At 34.6% G+C, this 19,890-nt stretch overlaps 1 pseudogene; it reads left to right on the forward strand.

The window, feature by feature from the left end:
- LOC102026058 overlaps window positions 1–17,573 on the forward strand; it is a 131,240-nt pseudogene extending 113,667 nt beyond the window's left edge.
- The last annotated feature ends 2,317 nt before the right edge of the window (window positions 17,574–19,890 follow it).

Here is a 19,890-nt window from a genome sequence, read left to right on the forward strand (position 1 = left end):
GGCTAAAATTTAAAATCCTGACCACATTCAGAGCATCTTGGATATTGGATATTGCTGGTATAGACACTGTGGAAAACAATTTGGCAGTTTCTTATAAAACACAAATAGGATCTATTGTAGCATAGGATCTGGTCTTTCTGTTTCTACTTACTTACCCAAGAGACAGAAATTAATTTAAAGATATTGCTGTGGTCTCAGTGTCTGTGCCACCTCAAAATTCACATGCTGAGATCTGATCACCAATGTAACGACATTAGGAGATGGGGGCTATCGGAAGATGATGAGGTTTTAAGAGAGAGCTCTCATGAATGAAATTAGTGCTCTTAGAATAATAGCACCAAGAGAATGCCTTCACCCCTTCCACCAGTGAGGACACAGTGAGAAGTCACCACCTCAGAACCAGGAAATGGACCCATATCAGACACCAAATCTATTTCTGCCTTGACACTCAATTACTCAGCCTCCAGAACTGTGAGAAATGTATTTCTATTGCATACAAGCTATCTGGTGAATGGTATATTATAACAGTCCAGATAAACTAAGAAAGAAAGGTACATAAATATTCATAGACAACTTTGTTTGCTATAGACCAAAATAGAAAAAAAAAAAGAGCATCAATAAGTAAATGGACAAAATAAATATGTTATGCTCACCAGGACACTACTCTGCAATTAACAAGAAATAACTATTGACATGTGCAAAACGTATTTGATTGTCAATATAATAATGGTAAGTGAAAGAATACAGACTATTTATAGTCCATAGAACATAACTTTTTTAACTTTAAAAAGTGGTAACTGACCTAGAGTTTGTTGAAGACAGGTTTGAGGAACAATAGAAATAAAACAGAGAAGGAAGAGATTACCAAGGAGTATGAAGAAACTCTTGACAGTGGTGAATATATTCCCCATCTTGATTATGGAGTGTTATAAGTGTTATTTATATGTTGAAACTTATCAAATTTCACCCTTCAATGTGTGCAGTTTATTTTCTTTTAATAACGCTGTTTCATAAAGAAGAATTATACTGTTGAGAAGTCATTATACCTTGTTGCAATTTGGAAGGTCTTTTATTTGGTTATATATTGCCAGTCCTGGTCTAGTGATCATTGTCTGATTGTATGTTTAGTATTTGCCAAAATTTAACTCACGATGGCTTTTGGTCTTTGATCTCGTTGTGCCCCTTCTTTGTTTATCTTTGCCCAGAAAATTGCCCATGCTAAGAAAATTGTCAGTCTGGTATTCCAGACAAAACTTTCCTTCAGGCAATTTAGCTGTTCATATCTTTCCCTTATTTCCTTCTTATTGGATGAAAACAGGTAATATCACCCTTTCTCGCTCAGTTTACAAGTCTCTCAGGTTATATATCAGTTTCAATCCATGTTAAATAAATGATACTTATATCCAAGTTCAAAGAAGAAAGCACATAGAAAATAAAAGTTTAATAATGCTCACTAAACATTAGGGTCCTAGAAAGATCCACCATGGTGTATCTTAACTTGGTTATCAGATATTGAATATTACTTGTTTCACAAGATGGTTAAAATCAATCTCTTCAAACTGCATTTATCTACCTTCTAGCTGCCTTGGTTCTGAAGCATTCCCAGTGGAAAATGAGTGAGTTGTTTCTAGATCTGTATTGTACAGAGTTTTCAAACTGTCTATTCACCCTACCAGAAAGCAGAGAGATATACAGCAACTCCCTTAACTCTCAGAAGCATTCCCATTTAAAAGTCATTTCCTTCAATCTTTTTTTTTTAAAAAAAGCATTTCTCTGTCCTCTTAGGGAACAAAGATTTTAAACAGATCAGTCACCTGATGAACTGCCTGATTTTAACTTCCTTTTTTATTTCCTTTTTTTGTGATAGGTTTTAAAATGCTGAATTAGTTCATTAAACACGTACCATTAAACTGATAATGTGCTGTTATACAACACATAGGTTTTACTTACTGCTTTTCTGATATTTTCATACCATGTTTTTGTAAAATTGTAAGACTGAAAAGAGTCCCTTATAATTTCAAAATTTCAGACTCTTAAAGTTAAAATGTAAAGATTACCTAGTTCAATTTAATATTTGCTTTGTTTCTTAAAGCACTTACTCGACTCATCCAATTTTTACTCTCACCTTGTCAATAACAATAACTCCCAGTTGTTACGATTTAACATTTGGCCAGTGATATGCCAATGCTCTTCCAGTATTATTCTATTTAATTCCACAGGAACACAAAGAAGTTAGAACTTAGTATTGCTGTGTTACTCTTACAGAGTAAGTAATGGATACGTAGGAGTTAAAAATATTTTTCAGCTAGAACAAGGCAGAATTGAAATTCAAGTATAGGTTCATGTCGTGACACACAACCTTACTCACAGTTACCCCTACTGTGTACCTATAAAGCAAAGAGAGTATGAAAATTAAATGAGATAAAAAGTGAAAGTGGATAGTTCAGTGCCTAGGAAATGGACTCTTAGAAAATGATAAGTTTTCTAATGCTATTTGAGCAGCCTTCAACAGGTGGTCAATTTATTGTCCATTGTAATTCTTATGGATACATAAGGTTGACTATCTCACACTTCTGTTCCATTTCTGGATAATTCTAACTCATAGAAAATGCTTTCTTATATTGAGCTGAAAACTGCTCCACTATAGCTATCACCTTTTTGACCCATTTCTGCCCTCCAGTTGGAATATTGATTGTGATTTCATTAAATTTAGAGCTTAATTTAGGGCAAATTGGCATCCTTACAATATTGAGTCTTTTTACCCAAGAATAATTTGAAGCTCTGATTAATTCAAGTTTTCTTCAACTATGTCCTGCACAAGTAATTTTGAATAGTGGATGTTTTTTGATGGTATTACGGAATAATAGACAAAGGGTGACTTTCATTTCAAAACAATTCAGGTTTAAATTCTGGCTCTGTCTTTTGTTGGGTAAGGCTTTCGTATCTTTTAGTTTGTTCCTTAATTGATAAAGTGAAAATAAAATCACCTACCTCATGGTTGTATGTGAAAATGCTCTGCACTGTCTTGAATATAATTGATATTCATTAATATCAGCTACTATAATTAATATTGATCAACCAGCCTGTTTTCTAGCATTTTTAGAAAAAATTTGACATATACTTTTGGAAATCTACAGCAACATTTCATAACCTTCATTTCTAAAACATTTTTATCCAGAAAATGATAACTTAAGTATTTTCAATTTTCATAACTTTCTTTCAGCACAGAAAAGTATACATGGAATAAGATTTAATAAAAGCTGGGTCTTGAAATGGATGTAAATAGGCTTTAATACTGCCCTGTGCATTTGTCAGCTGTGAAACTTTGGGCAGATATAACAGTTCATTTAGACTAAGGTTTTGTCTTGTTTTGTTTTGTTTTGGTTTGGTTTGGTTTGGTTTGGTTTGTCTATTAAAATAAGGGTTGAAGATATCACTTGCTCAGAATTGCCAAGTATTAAATGGTACTGCACAAGATAAGTCATGAATCTGTGACTATTAAATAATCTGTATTAAAACTACAAAGTACTACAAATAGTGCCACAACTAATATGATAGTATTATTGTCATTGTTATTCTTCAGACAAAGTGGATTTGTTATAGTGTAGAAAAACAGATTTATGGAGCTAGCATAAAGGTGGCTGGCTCCATTGACTTAGCCTGCTCATTGGGAAAGACTGCTAATACCCACGATGAAGTTCCTGAAGAGAAATGTCACTTCCTTCATCCATTCCAAGAGAAATGTACTTTTTTCCTTTAAAAACCAAAACTGCTACAAGACAAAACCTCCTAGAAACACTTTAAGGTTCTTTTTTGCCAGCAGCAGGGCATTATCTCCTGGCATGATTTGAGCAAAACTTGTAAACCATTTTCCTTCCCATCTAGTCTTTTGCGTGTCCTTACACCTTTATCTGCTTATGAGCTATACACACTATGTGTCTGATAACGTGCTTTCACAACCATTCTTCTAAAAACGGCAAACTACCTATTAGTTGAGAAAGACAAGTGTGGACAAAGGGGAGAGGTATGGATGTGCACATCTATCATCTCAGTTCAGGAGGCTGAGGCATGAGGATTGATCAAGTCTATGAATTTAACATCAGCCTGGGCTCATCAGAAGACCCCATATTAAAAATAAATCATAAGAAAGGCAAAGAGCAAGAAGGGTCCTATTTAATCAAAGCATTGATTCTTTATGTGACTATTTTATTTATTTTATTTTATTATTATTATTATTATTTTTTTTTTTTGGTTTTTCTCCGGTACCGGGAACCGAACTCTATGTGACTATTTTAAATGCTGCAAAATTAAGATGATTTTAGGGGGCAAGTTTTACATTTATTCCTTAAAACAATTCTGGGCCTAGTCCTCACTCAATCACTTCTATCTTCTGGCTGTTTTCCATTGACCATTTATTCATAGTGTAAAAGTGCAGAAGTTTCATTCTATATTAGTAGAAATATTTTTAAAGAAAATATGGGACCTGATGATGCTATTTTTCCTTTCTGCCCACGGACCACCCACTGACAATAAGGGTGGAAACATCAACTCATTGCATTAGTTACAAAGTACAAATCTTTACAAAGTAAGGAGAGTTGGCCATTATTTTTTATATGGGAGACAAACCTTTTAAAATATCATTGTATTAAATTAATTGGCAAAATATAGTTATTCAAAGCTATATCCTAGAGCTACAATCTGTTTCCCAATTTCAGACTGTTTGTTCCTTAATATAGTACATCTCAATATTAGAATGAACTTACAGTCTCATTTCTCCTGGTGACAAGGAAAACATTCCAGCACTCACAACACAGTGAAATGTGCATATCCAAATAACCAGGACACAAGTAGAAACTCTTTTGTTTTTTTGTTAATAATGATTAAAAGTCTAAGTAGTTACTTTTAAAAAATGTGGTTGTAAAACTCCCCTCACATCTAGTATTTACTGAAATACTTTGTTGCAAGCCAAAGGAAACTCAATTATTTTATGACTAGGAAAAATGCATAGAAATGATGTCTGTTTGGGTTTTTTTTTGTTTGTTTTGAACTCTCATTCTCAAGACAAGAAATAAGTGGATCAAGGTAGGTTATTGAAAGGAATCAGTGATAAATCTTCGCTGTTTAACTTGCTCACACTTGAGAATATCTGTACTTTAAAAATATAACTGACCATAAAATCTGTCACTGGAAAATTTTATGACACATATGAATTTAGTAGATATTTTTCTTAATGAAATTACACTTCATATATTGACAGAAATCTTTAGGGTCCAATGAAAAGACTGCACATATCAATAGCTAAATTAGAAGCAGGCTCCAAAATAATAGAGTGGAAACTAAAGGAAGATCTTCCTATGCATTGTGATGCTGTGTTACATTTCCAGAATATGTGGTAAGAGGACAGTTATTAGCATTTATTAACTACCCATCAGGCTTTGGGACTATGATAGGCAATTCATGAATACCATTTCATTTATTTTCAAATAATGCCTTAGTAATTCATTATTAACATCATTGTATAAATGAGATTAAGTCTGTAGCATAAAGAATATGGATAGACTTCCAATAGTAGTAGTGAATAACTTTGAAAGTGTGGATGTAATATGTGGTCTCATTTGCTCTTTTATTCAGTAAGCATGCATGAGTCCTTACTATAGATCTAGCTTTCTACTTTCAGTCCTTGGAGACTTGTAATAATGATAACAAAAAAATTCCAATTAAACAAGTAGGAACAGACACAAACATTATTTCTGACCCAAACATAAGCTTACTATGAAAAGAGAAGAAAAGACCAATGATATCAGAATAACACTAAAAAAGAAGTTTGGAGCTGGAGGAACTAGGAATAGCTGACTTGAGTTCCTCTCCTCATAGCTTTAGTCAGCCAAGTTTATAATTATTACCAAGGTCTCAGGACACTTAAATTCCTCATTTTGAGAGCTTTTAATCTAGCATTTCTGTAACAATATCTTTTTTTAGTCTTTTTGGAATTTTTATTTGTTAGAAGTTGAATCTCCCAAAATTTTGCTATAATTCTTTCATCTTGTTTGCACTATTTCCTTTCTATTTTCTAAACTACTTGCTTAACTTTACCTTCAGAGTTTAAATTGTTTTTGTTGTTGCTGTTGGATAGATTAACATTCTTTTATTATCTCTTTAAAGTTTCTTTACCATTATAATGTCCAAGAATTTTTGTTGCTTTTCTGATCATTCTTTACATAAAATAATATTGTGTTCCCTGATAATAAATTCAATATTTTATCTTGTCTTTCTGAAGATTTTACTGTAGATTCATATTTAATAGATTTGTAGAGTCAGTGCATTTATCAATTAATTAACAGGATTGCTTCTTTCCTACTATCTAATTTCTAAATTATAAAATGTAGAGGCTATATCTGTTTCATTTTCCATTATTGTTCTAATGAAATACTATCATGTTTCTCTTCTAAATTTTAAATCTGTTATAATTCCCATGACTTAACCTAAAAACAAAGTAGAAATAAATTTTTATATATTTGGAAGAAAACATAAGACTTTACCATGTAGAGAACTCATACTTCAAAAGCAGGACTAGGGCTGGGAATATAGCTCAGTAGCACAGTGCCTGCCTGGCAAGCTCAAGGTCCTGAGTTCAATTCCCAGTACTCAAAAAAAAAAAAAAAAAAAAATCTGGGAATGTAGCTCAGCGATGGAACAATTGCAGAGCATGCACAAAGCCCAGGGTTTGATCTCCAGTGTGGCACAAATAAATAAATGGCACGTGAAGAGGAAAAATATGGATGGTGAAGTCAAAACTTCCTGAAAGGAGCTAATGCATTCTCCTAATTATGACTACTATAGACAGAGCCTGTATTATGTGCTGGGCAGCATGCTGAGTGCTTTGCTGTTACTATCCCATTTAAGCATGATTATAAACCAACAGCGCAAAAATTATCATTTACAGATAAGGTAACTGATGCATAATAAGGTTAAATAATAATAATAATAATAATAATAATAATAATATGCAGTATTCCCAGGGGAATGAATAGCTAAGCACAATTTTGTCATATTTCTAACTTAGTTAAGAGGCAGCATTTTTAATAATCTAAAGTGTAATTTTTCCTTTCTCTTGCCAGAGAGTAAAAGTAAGCAAGGCTGAAATGGTCATAATCTTTTCTCACTACTGTTTCTTAAAAAAAACTTACGCCCTGAAAAGTAGTTTTGGGAAACAAAATAAAAAAGATGAAATATTTTCCTTTTCAAATGGAACAGAGATCATAATCAGAGAGATAATATAAGAACTTATTAGCACTTAATGAGAAACTCTAAGTTATCAGTAATGAAAGTTGGCCGCAGTATGTTCAATGTCTTCTAGTGGGCACGTGATCTGAAATGGCCTTCAAACCTGGCAAAAAATGAAGTCAAAACAGACACAAACAGAGGCCTGCATAGAAAAAGAAACCTGTATATTACAAATGATGATTCCAAAATAGTAAATAAGACAGTTATTCAGTGACATGATGCATTATTTTTATGAAGGATATCTCAAACATAAAACGGTATATGAAAGTTAACTTTTATTTTTTATTTATGCAGAGTAATTGGGATTTTTTAAGTTATTCTTATCAAATAGGAAATAAAACTAAAACTAAAGCCAAATAACTTCAGTAGAGCCAGAAAGTAAACGAAACAGTGATTTCATATTTTTTTTTAGTTTAAGGATACAACACTGTATTGATGAAAAAACTAAAAGTTAACAATTACTTAGAAAATTCACTTTTGTCCATAGCTCATTTTGAGAGCTGAAACAATTTAACTACAAATCCAGAAGTTATGAAAGAAAGTTTACTATAACTGAAATTCTGTCTAACAGCTTTAAAGTTTTGTACTCACTGACATTTTGGTAGCACAAAATGGTTCATTATTAGTGATAAACCCTTAGTAAACAATTTGTAACAGAAATGATATCTACTACTAATGTTATGGAAGTTTATGTTTGGGTACTTACTTCTAATTTTACTTCTATCCATATACAAACTGTACATGTTCTAATTCTAAACTTTCCTCAAAATTTATACCTCTTAGGTCCTTTTTCATATATGCAGAAATGGATAGATATTCATTTTATTCTACATGAAACATAGAAAATTATCCATTTATATGTAACTATTGTGGTTTCCCAATAATGAAGTATATTCAGAATATCAGTGTTTTCAGACTTGCTTTTTGCAGCATTTTCCTCTAAGGTAAAGGAAATAGTTATGTTTAGAATTGTAAAGGAAGATGTGAAGATGGTAAAATTAAATAGAGTGCTGAGTCCCTATTTAACCAGTTCATCCGGTGCTTCAGTATCTGTTACTTTGAGCAAGATTGAATATCACTCTCTCAATTTTGTCATTAGTTAATGAGAAGTATAACACCAGTTTCACAAAGTGTTTTCTAATATACTGAGATAATCATAGTCAGGATGGTTCTTGACACACAAGATACACATACAAAATAATACCTGTGTCCTACAGCACCAGCTGGTGTGGTAGACATTCTTGGAAAGTCATAACTTGCCACTTACATTCCAGATAGCACACATTTTGAAGGCAAAATGCTTAGATTTAAATATGACTTGAGGTGCAAATTTAAGTCTCCTTAGCCTTTTGATGTTCCAGTATAGTAAAAAAAGACAATAATAATACAACTTTCATATAATTGTTCAGAGAATTAAATGAGTCAACACTATGTTAGTAAAGCTCTTAGAACAGAGTACGGTGTAAACACTGAGAAGTGGTTACTATATAAAATTATTATTTTCCTGACTAATGTATACTTTTTATGATATTTGAAGTGTTCAGTTATATCAGACGTTTCTTCTCATTTTAAACTTTAAAAAACTACATTATTCAGGATAGTAGTTTTAAAACATTTTGATTTTAGAATCTCTTTGGACCCTTAAAATTATTGAAAATGCCAAACAGCTTTTTTAATGTGGATAATATCTTTAGAGATTTTCTGAATTTGACATTGAAACATAATTTGAGGTTTTATTAATTAATTGGGAAAATGGCAGTAATCTCAAAACATATTATCATAATGTCTTGGTTACTTTTCTTTCACTGCTGGGACAAAATACCTCACAGCTAAAATTGAGGAAGGCAAGATTTATTTAGCTCACAGTTTGTGGAGGTTTCAGTCCATACTCAGCTGGGTATAAGGCAGAGGGGCACATGGCACAGGACAGCAGATCATGGTGAGCAAAACAGCAAAAGCAACAAGAGCAAGAAGAGAGGATCAGCAGCAAGCAGCCTCTTTCCCTCTCTTACACTGTATGCAAACTACCTGGCCCAGGGCAGGTATAGCACTTACACCCATTTTCCCAGCATTGGACTATGAATCAATCATAAACTCTAAAAGTCCACTCCATAACTGCATTAGGCTTTAGGGAAACATCTAGACACAAACCATAACACATAAACAACATATTTTTCGGGGCTGGGGATTTAGCTCAGCGGCAAAAGCGACTGCCTGGCAAGCGCAAGGTCATGAGTTCGGTTCCTGGTACCGGAGAAAAACCAAAAACAAAACAAAACAAAACAAAACCATGTTTTTCTTATAAAGACATAAAATTTCACTGGGTATTGTGGCCCCTGCCTGTAATCCCAATATTCTGAAAGACTGAAATTCAAGGATCCCAAATTGAGGTCCAGCTGGGACAACTTAGTAATTTAGCAAGATCCTATCTCAAAGTTTAAAATCAAAAAAGACCCATGGATGTAGCTCAGTGGGAAAACCTGGGTTTAATCCTTAGGACAGGAAAAAAAGAGAAAGAAAACAAAATAAATAAGAGAGAGAAGAAGAGGGAGAAAGGAAAAGGAGGAGGAGAGGGAGGAAGGGAAAGGGAGGGGAGAAATGAAGGAGAGGAGAAGAGAAGGAGGGGAGGGAGAGGGAAAGGGAGAAGAAGCAGGAGAGGGAGACCAAGGGAAGAAAGGAGGGAGAGAAAGAGAAAGGAAGGCAAGGGAGGGGAAGGGAGGAAGGGAAGGGAAGAGGGAAAAGAGAAAAAAGAAAGGAAAAGAAAAAATAAAAAAAATTCAAAAACTTGTGAGAAGTGTGACAATATTTACTAAACAAACTCTCTTATATTTGGCTGGTTAGAAAGCAGAATCTCAAACCTGCATCACCAGCTGTTCTTCAGTGGTTCAGTATATAGGTGAAGGGTGGCCACAGATCGATAGATTTTTTTAAGTGGAGGGATATTTTCATATCTTTCCTGAAAATATGAATGTTCTTTAATAACAAAACTGATATTATCAGTTTAAGGATTGTTTCTTAAAGTGAGTTACAATTATATTTTGAAATCATGTATTGTGCTTTTACGTTGAAAAGATCACCCTTTCTTGTATTTTAAATGGAAATTTTATGAATGCAAGATTTTATGGCATCGTGCATCAGTTACTTGGAAAATGCTGGATTGATGGCTCATGTGGATTTTCCAGTGATGCATTTCATTGTGCAGAATCAAAAAACAGTCATTGTTATTGTCACCACTTTCAAAGTGGGAAATCATTAAGTGTGCAGGAGATGATACTTGTTTCCAAATATTCCGATTTTCACTTGAAACCTCAAATTTCATCACTGACAACAAATCTTACCAGTTCTTTTATTTCAAATAATTTTTCCTTGAAGATCACTTCATTTATTTCTGAGCAAATGAACAACCAAATCAGAATGTTTGTATTCTGTCTCTGAATGTGTTTTTATGTGAATATCCAGTTTCCCCAACAGTATTTGTTGAAAATTTATTATTTTCCCATTGAGTTGTCTTTCTGGTCTTATTTTAAAAATGACTATAAAAGTCAAGGATAAACATAAAGTTTTATTTACAGAATTTCAACTATTGTGATTAAAACCTCAGATGAACGCTGAAATTTTTTAAAAGAAATATTACAATAAAAAGCACATTGCAATGAATACCCCTCAAAATATTTACCCTCTCTTTGAACACACTTAACCCATTGTTCTTTCCACTTTCTGAAACAGTTCTGGAAATCTTCATTTGTTAGTGTTTTTTATTTTAAATGTCCTGTATGCTTCCATGTCTTTAATTATTCAAAATTTGTTTAACTTCATGGTCATTTTGACTTTGGGGAAGAGCCAGAAGCTGCACAGTGCCTGACCCAGTAGATAAGGCAGATGAGGACTGCTTATTTTATAACATTCTTGAAACAAGACTTCTAGAACTTTTCAGAAATTAGCAAGAATGATGAGATAAGTGTGCTTCAAAAGACGGGAATTAATGACAGTGTGTGTTTTACCGTAATACATTTTCAATTTATATGTTCATTATATATTTTGATCATCTCATGTATACGCTTATCCTTATGCTGCACTTTGCTGGCTACTGTACATATGTTCTGTACTGGTTACCATAGCTTTGTAGAAGTACTAAAAGTAATAAGTGTGAAAATATCAACTTTACTTTTGCTTTTCAAGTCTGCTTTGGCTATTAAGGGTACCTTGGATATCCACGTGAATGTTATGATTACTGATATCAATTTATGCAAAATAAACATGAATTGAGGTTTTCTTAGGGTTTGCATTGAATCTGTAGGACAATTTTTGAATGTTCTTAACAATTTTAAGTTTTCTGATCCATGAACATAGGATAGCTTTCTGTTTACTTTATTCTTTAATTCCTTTCAATAGCATTTTGTTGTTCTCAGTATATAAACCTCAAACTTTTTATCAGTACTGAGAACTGAACCCAGAGTTCCTCAAATGCTATGCCAACATATAATCTCAGACATTTTTAGGTTTTATGTTTTTTTTTTTTTTTTGGTTTTTCTCCGGTACCGGGAACCGAAATCACAACCTTGCGCTTGCCAGGCAGGCGCTTTGCCGCTGAGCTAAATCCCCAACCCCAGGTTTTATGTTGATATGAGGTCTTTCTCAATTGTCCAGGCTGACCTTGAACTTTCTCCTCTGCTTTCCAAGGAGGTAAGATTCTATGACTCTGCCATCATGCCTAACAGTCTTATACTTCTTTTGTTACATTTATTCCTTAGTGTTTTATTTTTCCTGATGCTATTCTAAATGGAATTGTGTTCTTAATTTAATTTCTGGATTGTTCATTGCTAGTGTATAGAAACGTAATTCAGTTTGGTATATTGATATTCTATACTGCACACTTGCTTAACTTATTTACCAGCTCTAACAGTTCTTATATGGATTCCTTAGGGTTTTTGATGTGTAAGATCAAGTCATCTGCAAATAAAGATGGTTTTACTTCTTCTCTTCCAATCCGTATTCCTTCTATTTCTCTTTCTTGTCTAGTTGCCCTGACTAGAACCTCCAATGCAATGTTGAATAAAAGTGATGAGAGAAGATATCTCTTATTCCTGAATTTAGAGGAAAACTGTCATCAGTCTCTTAATATTAAGTATGACTCTTACTCACACTTTATCTGCATGTCCAATGCAAGTAACAGGGAAAAGGCTAAGTGAGATCTTGGTATTATTTTGACAGTAGCATTAACCTCTTAGAATGTGTAAAATATCTCAAGGGACCACGTGGTTTCACATACCGCACATTGAGAATCCCTGATTTAGGACATTTAAAGGGGAATTAAAACTCTTTCCTTCTAACCTATATCCAGTCAACATACATACATGTGACCCACCTTACACTATATATAGCCCATCCAGTAACACCTATTTGACTGTTCAGCATCATAATTTTACATAAACTTAATCTATGAGCTTCACTCTGATGAATGCTCTTTAGATATTTTTGGTCAGTCTTACACTGAAATATCCATGAAATCTTAATCTCTCGTCCATTCTCAGAACACAGCTGTCTGTTCTAGGCTTCTTTACTTTGTCATTCCAAGGATCTCAGATTTTCAAACTTACACCAACCTTGAGTCCCACATTTGTTCTATTTACCCCAGACTACTCGTATCCTCTTATCCTCTTAGAACTCCCCCTTCTTGACATAGTATATCCTACTGCTCATGGCTTGAAAAAGTCTCCACCACAACCATAGCACCCATATAATCCTTCAGCATTAACTCTCCCATCCCTGAGTTTAGGTGGCTCCAACAACCCAGCTTACTTCCACCACATCCAGGCTTCCAAGGCAGGTGAGCAAACAGTAACAGTTAAGGTTGGTATTTCTCAAGGTCAGCAATCTTGCATTTGGGTTCTTTAATACCAGCTACATTCTCTCATTTTTGTTCATCAATCTTATGTTTGCCATCCAATTTTTACTTTCTTTTCATGAACTGATTTTAAATCTGATTTCATGAAAATTTTCAGCTCTGTCACTTCCTGGAGTGCTTTTGCAATATCCCTCTCTCTTTCCTTTCTTCTTTGCCCTCTGTAATGCTGCAAGGATCATCTTCTTCTATTTTGCTCTCAGAGTGTGATTTTTTAAAATTCACTTTGTAAATACTTTTGGTGAAAAGGTAGATAAATATAGAAAATCAGTTTTAACAGATAGTAAAGCATGTAATAAAGTTCCAGTGATTAAAAGAATATGATATTTGTGCAAGAATGTATAAACAAAATTAGCAGTATAGAAAATAGTAATGATTTTTTTTGTCTTTTTGAGACAGGGTCCTGCTATCAGTTCAAGCTGGCCTTGAGCTCATTTTGTAGCCTCAGCCTCCTGAGCACTGGGATTACAGGTGTGTGCCACCATGCCCTGAAGGATAGGAAATAAAGATGCAGAACACAATATACATAAAGCAATTCAGAATATGATAATGACTATTTAAACCAGTAAGAGAAAAAGAAAGCTATTTAATAAGTGGTATTGAAACTGGCTGGCTACAATAAAATATATGACATTCAATGTACATCTAAAACCACACTCCAAATTAAATGTGAAATAAATCAGAGCAAAAAAATGTAATAAATTAAAACCCCAAATCATTAAATTTAACCATGACACTACCCTTTTATAATTTTGGTATGGGAAGGCTTATTAACAATTCAAAAATCATGTTTATACAAAATAATAATAATAAATTATATACCAAAAAATCAATTTTTCATGGCAAAAATTTAAATGTTAAAAAATTATAAAAATCTAACAAATTGGGAAATATTCACATTTCATAAATGTGACATATTAGTTTATATATCTTAATAACTAATAATGTCAAGGATTTTTTTTTGTCCTTAAATTTCCATCCATTTATTCTTTGTGCACATTCTGCCTTAATATTTTCATATTCTTTTCCAGGGCAAGAGAGAAGTGGGCTTTGTCATCTTATCAGTGAGTTATAGATGTTATTGACATATTCTAGATGCATACTCTTTGCTAAGTACATTTTGCCAAGATTCTTTATCAGTCTGTTATGGTTTGTGTCTGCATGTCCCCTTCAAAGCCTCATACAGTCATGGGGCAGGCTTCTAGAGTTTATGACTGATTCGTGGTCCAGTGCTGTGATTATGGGTGTGAGTGCTACATCTGTCCTGAGGCGGGTAGTTTGCATACAACTTAAGGGAGGGAAAGAGACTTGCTTTCTATTGCTCCTCCCTTTTTGCGCTTACTGCTTTTGCTGTTTTCCATCAGGAACTACTGCCCTCTGCCATGTGCCACCCTGACTTGGAGCCAGCTGAGTATGGACTGAAACCTCCGCAAACAGTGACCTAAATAAATCTTTTCTTCCTTAATTCTGGACATTGGGTTTTTTGTCTCAGCAATGAGAGAAAAGTAACCAAGACACAGTCAGTGTGCCTTTTCATTTTCATAGCAATATGTTTTGAAAAACAAACATGATGTTGTAGGCAAGATTATTTATTATTTAATTTTATACTTTATAACTTTTACATTTAAAATATTAAGTATACTCAACATTTAGACTCAAATACACTAAGATTTACTCTTACATATTCATCTACAGTTCAGAATTAAAGGCTATAGTTCAGAATTAAAATTTTATCCTCTGGTCCATTTCAGTTAATTTTCATAAGTAGTATGAAGTAAAGGTTGTCCTTAGGTTTCAAATAAGACTATCTAGCAATTTTAGCCAAATTTGTTTAAAAAATAGAAAGTATCTTTTCCCTCATTGAATTGCCTTGACATCTTTATTGAAATACAACTGAGTACATACAACTGATTATATGTCTGGGTTTCTTGTTGAGTTCTGTTTTATCTAATAATCTAATTTTTTGTTTTCTTTCTTTCTTTTTCTTTTTTTTTTTGTATTGGAATCAAACTCAGGACCTTGCATTTGCCAGGCAGGTGCTGTTCTGCGGAGCTATATCCCTAGCTAATTTTCTATTTTATATGACTACCTCACCATGTTGATTGGTGTAGAAAATAAGAAGAAGAAAAGGAAAGAAGGAAGAAAGGAAGACACACACTGTAAAGGAAGGAAAGTAGTTTCCTCCTTAAGATAGTTACTCAAGCAAATAAAATCATCAAAGAATGGAGAAACATTTTATTATGAATAAAGTACTACTTTAGAAATTAGGCACAATGAATAAATGGCAGTTTTAATGGAAAACATACTTCCAACTAGAAATATAGGATGATCTGGAGGTATTTGCCTTTTAAAAATGTGTGATGTAAATCACATAGTACATAATTAAATCTTTCATTCTGTTTTCCAACCTAAGATTTTCTGGGTAGTAAGATACAAACCTAATGAAGAAAAACTGGAAAAAGAGTGTCAGAATTGGACTGATTTTTTAAATTAGACTATAGACTCCTTGAGGACAAGGATACCATCTTTCATTATGGTACAACCAACACATACCAGGGTCCTTGAAGCACTCAATAAATAACAATATGCATAGACAGATGCCTGGATGTATCAGGAAGGTGAAATAAAAGAGCCAGTTGTTCTGAAATATGGACTAGAGTACCCAGAAAAACATTAATTCATACTTCAGATAGCCTAGTGTGGTTACAGGTGTGACACACAACTTTAATCCCCGAACTCTAAGGGGCTGAGGCAGGAGGATTGCAAGTTCCTGACTATGTGGATAACTCAGTGAATTAGTGAGACCCTGTCTTATGATAGCAAGTTAAAAACTGGGGACATAGCTCAGTGTGAAGGCCCTCTGTTCAGTCTCTGGCCCTGGAGAAAACAAAATGGCAATACTGGCTCTGATCTCCCCGGCAACTCCCAGTAAAAGAAGTCTAAAGTTATTGTAAGCATTTTCTAAAAATAGCCCAGCATTTCTGCTGTGGACAAATGTTAGGGATTACAGAAGATACTAGAAAGTCCAAAATGTTGAACTTACCTTCAATAGAACTAGATTAAATGTAACAAAAATGTGGGAAGGGTGGTTCTTTAACTGTCTTTACTACATGCAGGTAACAATGTTATATCCATCTTGAAATATTGCTTAAAATATTCACCTGAGAAGGAAAATGAGCTACAAGATAGACTTCTTCTTTAAAGAAATGTAAAGAGATGTGGGAAGAGGTCAGTAGTGCATGTTGGGCTATATTGAAGGCAGATACATTAGAATTCGTCATTCGAAAAGGAATTCATTAGAGCACTGTTTTTAAGAAGCTTAAATATTTTTAAAACAATGTAAAGAACTGAAACAATGAGACTGAGCAATTTGTACATTCTTAGGATTGCAAAAGGGAAAGCAAATAAAGACATAGTTGACACTTATAAAACTGGATTTGCAAAGTATACATAAGTAAAACACTAGCCATGAGAGACCTTTGCTCTTGGTGCAGTACCATGCACCTATGCTTTTCTGTTAATAAAATTATAATGAGGAAGTTCTGTGCAGACATCAGCTCTCGCGAGAGACACCGCCACTTACATATTACCCACAACTCCTTTTACTTTCTCTTCCGGACAGCTGCATCTTGCAAAAAGGGAAGAAGGACCAGGGAAATAAGGTGGCCAAGTGGCCCCGGCTCCTGCCTTAGTGAAGAAGCAAGAAGCCAAGAAAGTGGTAAAAAGTGGTTTGAGAAGAGGCCAACGAGCTTTGGCATTGGACAGCACACCCAGCCAGAGAGAGATCTCGCCCGAGTTGTCAAATGGCAGCTACATCCTGCTGCAGCGACGGAGGCCTCCCAAGAAGGTGCCTCCTGGCATGAACCAGTTCACCCAGGCCTCGGACCACCAAGCAGACCAGAGACGAAGCAAAAGAAGAAACAAAAGCTGTTGGCCCGGGCTGAGAAGAAAGCTGCTTTCAAAGGAGATGTCCCCACTAAGAGACCACTAGTCCTCAGAGCAGATGTTAACACTGTCACCACTCCGGTAGAGAACAAGAAGGCTCAGCTGGTGTGATCCTGAAGGATGTGGACTCCATTGAGCTGGTTGTGCTCCTGCCTGCCCCGTGTCATAAGATGGGCGTCCCTTCCTGAATCATTAAGGGGAAGGCCAGGCTGAGGGTCTGGTCTGCAGCAAGACCTGCACCTCTGTTGCACTTACACAGGTCAACTCGGAAGACAAAGGTACACTGGCTAAGCTGGTGGAGGCGATCAAGACCAACTACAATGACAGATACGATGAGATCTGCTGTCACTGGGGAGGTGATGTCCTGGCTCCCAAAGCTGAGGTTTGCATCAACAAGCTGGAAAAGGCAAAGGCTGAAGAACTTGCAACACAACTAGGCTAAGTGTATCTTGGGTTCTCTGTGCATAAAAATAATAAATCACCCTTAATCTAAAAAAAAAAGAACTATAAAATTATAATAAGAAAACCACATGTAAATCAGAAAAATACCATCAGATTTATGGTAAGATATATTGATATTATAATACATTCTCTTTTGAAAGAAGATGTGGGAAGAAATTAGGGAGGGATTTGCACAGTGACCAAAGGATGAAATCACGGATAGTCTTGGGTCATGGGTAAAGTAGCCTGTACTTGCTTTTCTTAGGTAATGTAGGCCTAGGGGATGCCCTCCGACTGGGATGTTTCCATGTAAATAATAAACATATTATGCTTCTGTACTGCTTCACCTTTCCTACATGATGCAATTTTTGAGTAGAAGTAAACTGGAGAAAACAAGGTATTTAAGTCAAACCACAAAGAAGATAGGATGTGAATGAAGGTATTTTCCATAAAATTAGACTTAAAAAAATAGACTTCTGACATCTAGAAAAGTGAAATGTCAAATTTTTTTGTGACAAATATTTGAAAAGGGAGAATATTCTTATTTAAGAAAAGTCACACTGAACAACACAGAAAGAGTAGTACTGTACTACTGTATATCATGTTAAATAAGTAGAATTCATTATGTAAGTCACACGTCACACTGAGCATATACCCAGTTGCAAGGGATTTTAATCAAACTCAGAACTGACAAGTCCATAATAGATTGTGATTTAAAGACTATTTTGAAAAGCACAATCTAGTGCAAAACTAACATCAAAGAGCACATTCAAGAGACTATGTTTTGGGTATGTAGTCTGAATATTGGGTAGACAGAGGAACTGTATAAATTGGTGATTTACATGGTTCTAGTTGAAAAAAAACAGAGTTAAAAAAAAAAAACACTGGTTATCTTCAGTTAAAAGACCACCCATCCTGAAAATTGGTCAGTGACCAGTTATAGTAATAATGGTGACAGGTGTTGTGCACTATTTTCAAAGCAGTTGTACATAACATGTATGTATAAAGGTTTGTGTTAGTAGGTGAATTTATTGATTTCCCATGATATGGCTCAGTGATAGCAAACCTTTTAGAGACTGAGTGCCCAAACTTCGACCCAAAACTCACTTACTTACCACAGAATGCCAACACTGCAGTCAAACCTGAATGCTGAAGTTTTAGTTTAGAAAAACAACTCATACGTTAACGTCTTTTCCCTTAAGAGAAAAACACAGTAACACATGTGCTTCAGGTCCACTGCCACTGGTATAACTTACACAAAATTGAAATAATGACACGCAGATGCAGTGGCATGCATCGGTAGTCCCAGCTCCTCAGGAGACTAAGGTGAAAGGATTGCTTGAGCTTCGGAGTTTTAACACAGTCTGGGCAATATAGCAAATCTCTTCTCAAAAAAAAAAAAGAAGAGTGGCTCAGTACCACACAGATATTATATATGTTCTCCTTGCCCTTGGGGAGGGGCTATCTGATCTTCTTTACACATTTTGATGGATCTATGTTTTATCCATTAGATAATGCTATTCATTGAAATTATAAATGTCTTAATATTCAATAAGCACATATGTCATGGTGGCAGCACTATATTACTGACTCTTGTTCACCTTACTATGAGTCCCAAGTCTAGTTCTGGCCACTCACAGTGATAGTCTGAACCTAATACTTACTCTGTACTTGCCCTTTTCTGAACTTATGTTGACAGGATATTTCTTATTTGTCAAAGTCTCTTTAAATTAATTTCCCCCCCTTTTTTTCCCTTCCTATGTGTGTTATGGGAAAATCTAATAAGGAGGCTCACTCTTCCATTATTCAGAGCATTGATAAACATTACTGGAATCAACCAGATCCCAAAGGGACATCCTATATCCCTTATCTTTCTTTCTTCTGTTTTTCATGTGAGTGTAATGTTTTTCCTCTACGAAATAAACATAGATGAGACTTTCAGCCCAGAAATGATGCATAGAATAAATACAATCATTTTAATTTTTCCTTCCTTCCTGCTAATATTTGCCAGCCCTTGACTTGTATCAAAACCTTTAAGTTTATTAGTACTGATTAATAATACTGTTCATTCCCCATGTAAGCACAGACATCTACAACCTCCTGTTGATTGAAGTCCATTCTTAAGACATACTATACAACAGACTTGTTCTTCACAATAGCCATGCAACCTGAACAAATTCGTTTGCATTAACTGCATTTTACAGGTGAGGAATCAATCAGAAGTTAAAGGATCAAGTCACTTTCTACTGCACATTCAACCATGCATGGTGAAGCTGTGTCTTAAAGAAGTATTTGCTCTAAAGTCTTTGCTGTTTTTC

This window comes from Chinchilla lanigera, unplaced genomic scaffold (assembly GCF_000276665.1).
Source record: "Chinchilla lanigera isolate Chin_1 unplaced genomic scaffold, ChiLan1.0 scaffold00048, whole genome shotgun sequence".
Taxonomy (NCBI): Eukaryota; Metazoa; Chordata; class Mammalia; order Rodentia; family Chinchillidae; genus Chinchilla; species Chinchilla lanigera.